At 37.7% G+C, this 4003-nt stretch overlaps 1 pseudogene; it reads left to right on the top strand.

Moving 5' to 3' along the window:
* The first annotated feature begins 1563 nt into the window (after positions 1 to 1563).
* Positions 1564 to 3525, top strand: LOC122647956 (annotated as a pseudogene).
* Positions 3526 to 4003: the final 478 nt, after the last annotated feature.

Raw genomic sequence — 4003 nt, forward strand, 5'->3', positions numbered from 1 at the left:
TCTAGATTGATGAGGGGTTGTTCAATGATGCTCGAACATGTACTTGTTTTGAGTGCTTATTTATTTTCTATCGGTATCTATGGATTGATCACGAGCCGAAATATGGTTAGAGCACTTATGTGTCTTGAACTTATCTTGAATGCAATTAATATTAATTTCGTAACATTCTCTCGATTTTTTGATAGTCGCCAATTAAAAGGAGACATTTTCTCGATTTTTGTTATAGCTATTCAGCTACGAGCGCCATTGGGTTAGCTATTGTTTCGTCAATTTTTCAAACAGAAAATCAACTTGTATCAATCAATTGAATTTGTTGAATTGAAAATTGAATAAATATAAAAGAATAAAATTAAGTAGAATAAAAATCAAATAAAAAGAAAATCATCTATATAAATAACCAACTCGAATTAGCATCTACGACAAACACGTATGACTAAGTTAGTTAAAATGAATAGAAGGTTTGCTAAAGCTAAGAAATCCAAGTATCTTGGCCTTCTCTCATCGCAGATCCAGTAAAGTAAAGTAAATTGATTAAAAAATTTCGATAAATCGTTGATTATGCCTGGTATCTATAACATTTACTACTTTATTTTTACTAGATCGAAAATTTATGACGTTCAAAAATTTATAGATCCAATGTCACATTCAGAAAGATTTATGATACATGTATAGGATGTACTCAATGTGTACAAGCCTGCCCCACAGATGTATTAGAAATGATACCTTGGGACGGATGTAAAGCTAAGCAAATTGTCTCTGCTCCAAGAACAGAGGATTGTGTAGGTTGTAAGAGATGTGAATCCGCCTGTCCAACAGATTTCTTGAGTGTCCGGGTTTATTTATGGCATGAGACAACTCGCAGTATGGGTCTAGCTTATTGATATGTTCCAGAAAACTCCAATTGAATCCATTTGATTTCTCTTTACCGACAAAACCCGTACTCGAAATAGAAATAATAAAAAATATAATATTTAGAGTACGGGTTTTTCTGGTCAAAGCATATCTTGTTTTTACCACGAATTCTTTTCCTTGGTTAACAATAATTGTAATTTTTCCGATATCCGCGGGTTCTTTAATTTTCTTTCTTCCTCATAAAGGAAATAAGGTGATTCGCTGGTATACTTTATGTATATGTTTATTAGAACTCCTTCTAATGACCTATGCATTATGTTATCATTTCAAATTCGACGATCCATTAATCCAACTCGAGGAGGATTCTAAATGGATAAATATTTTTTATTTTCACTGGAGATTAGGAATTGATGGACTTTCCATAGGACCCATTTTTTTGGCGGGATTCATTACAACTTTAGCTACTTTAGCAGCTTGGCCAGTTACTCGAGATTCCCGATTGTTCCATTTCTTGATGTTAGCAATGAATTTAATTTTCAAATTCACTCATTGAATATTGAATGAGTAAAGGATTGAATTGGATTCGGTTGGATGGTACCAACGAAATTGAGTACAAACTCCCGTTTCTTATTGAATTAACCGATCAACTTGCTATCGGACATTTAATTTATTTTCGATTAGTCAATTTTCGTAAAAACTTTCGACATATTTCACTTTATTATTATTATGAGAATCAATCCTACTACTTCTGGTCCTGGGGTTTCCGCACTTGAAGAAAAAAACCTGGGGCGTATCCCTCAAATCATTGGTCTGGTACTGGATGTAGCCTTTCCCCCAGGCAAGATGCCTAATATTTACAATGCTTTGGTAGTTAAGGGTCGAGATCGTCGGCCAGCAAATTAATGTGACTTGTGAGGTACAGCAATTATTAGGAAATAATCGAGTTAGAGTGTAGCTATGAGTGCTGATGGCCCGATGAGGGGAATGGAAGTGATTGACACGGGAGCTCCTCTAAGTGTTTCCGGTCGGTGGAGCGACTCTCGGACCAATTTTCAATGTTCTTGGAGAACTGTTGATAATTTAGGTCCTGTAGATACCCGCACAACATCTCCTATTCATAGATCCGCGCTGCCTTTATACAATTAGATACCAAACTATCTATTTTTGAAACAGGAATTAAGGTAGTGGATCTTTTAGCTCCCTATCGCCGTGGAGGAAAAATCGGACTATTCGGGGGAGCTGGGGTGGGTAAAACCGTACTCATCATGGAATTGATCAACAACATTGCCAAAGCGCATGGCGGTGTATCTGTATTTGGCGGAGTAGGCGAACGTACTCGTGAAGGAAATGATCTTTACATGGAAATGAAAGAATCTGGGGTGATTAATGAACAAAATATTACAGAATCAAAAGTAGCTCTAGTCTATGGTCAGATGAGTGAACCGCCGGGAGCTCGTATGAGAGTTGGTTTGACTGCCCTAACTATGGCAGAGTATTTCCGGGATGTTAATGAACAAGACGTACTTCTATTTATCGACAATATCTTCCGTTTCGTCCAAGCAGGATCCAAGTATCCGCTTTATTAGGCGGAATGCCTTACCGTGGGTTATCAACCTACTCTTAGTACGGAAATGGGTTCTTTGCAAGAAAAAATTACTTCTACCAAAGAAGGATCCATAACTTCTATTCAAGCAGTTTATGTACCTGCGGACGATTTGACCGACCCTGCTCCTGCCACGACATTTGCACATTTAGACGCTACTACCGTACTATCAAGAGGATTGGCTGCCAAAGGTATCTATCTAGCAGTAGATCCTTTAGATTCAACGTCAACTATGCTCCAACCTCGGATCGTTGGTGAGGAACATTATGAAACTGCGCAAAGAGTTAAGCAAACTTTACAACGTTACAAAGAGCTTCAAGACATTATAGCTATCCTTGGGTTGGACAAATTATCCGAAGAGGATCGTTTAACCGTAGCAAGAGCACGAAAAATTGAACGTTTCTTATCACAACCCTTCTTCGTAGCAGAAGTATTTACCGGTTCTCCAGGGAAATATGTTGGTCTAGCAGAAACAATTAGGGGTTTTCAACTGATCCTTTCCTGGCGAATTAGATGGTCTTCCTGAGCAGGCCTTTTATTTGGTAGGTAACATCGATGAAGCTACCGCGAAGGCTATGAACTTAGAAGTGGAGAGCAATTTGAAGAAATGACCTTAAATCTTTGTGTACTGACTCCTAATCGAATTGTGTGGGATTCAGAAGTGAAAGAAATCATTTTATCTACTAATAGTGGCCAAATTGGCGTATTACCCAATCATGCCCCCATTGCCACAGCAGTAGATATAGGTGTTTTGAGAATACGCCTTAAGGATCAATGGTTAACGATGGCTCTGATGGGTGGTTTCGCTAGAATAGGCAATAATGAGATCACCATTTTAGTAAACGATGCAGAAAGAGGTAGTGAGATTGATCCGCAAGAAGCTAACTTGAGTAGAGCTGAAGGAAAGAGACAAACATATGAGGCGAATTTAGCTCTCAGACGGGCTAGGACGCGAGTAGAGGCTATCAATAGAATTTCGTAACTACTTGGTGCGTCCGAATAATTAAAAGAAGTTCTGTTTATATACCTGTATTCTGCCGATTAAATACAATCAAGTGATTCTGGCGCAAAAAAAAAAAAAAAAAAGAATTAAATGGAATACGAAGGGTAGGAGGATGGAAAAGATAAAAAATCAATAAAAAGGGTGGGTAGAAAAACTTATTAGATACCGCTGACTCCGGTATCTAATAAGTTATACCTACTATTGGATTTGAACCAATGACTCCCGCCGTATGAAAGCAATACTCTAACCACTGAGTTAAGTAGGTTATTTATCATCACAAAGAGAAACAAATGGGACCATCACATCGATGGATTATAGATCCAATATTACTTCTAAGCAATACTAAAGCAAGGAAGGAGATCGGATAGCTATCATGTCCGATCATGAAATACTTAATCTTGACAAGATAGTTTCTACATGATAAAATATCTATCACAAACGCAAGGGCTATAGCTCATTTAGGTAGAGCACCTCGTTTACACGCGCGCCAATGTTTTTCAAGGGAATCCATCATGCAATCAACAAAATTGATCTTATTGAGAAAT

The sequence above is a fragment of the Telopea speciosissima genome, unplaced genomic scaffold, assembly GCF_018873765.1.
Source record: "Telopea speciosissima isolate NSW1024214 ecotype Mountain lineage unplaced genomic scaffold, Tspe_v1 Tspe_v1.0301, whole genome shotgun sequence".
In the NCBI taxonomy this organism is placed as follows: Eukaryota; Viridiplantae; Streptophyta; class Magnoliopsida; order Proteales; family Proteaceae; genus Telopea; species Telopea speciosissima.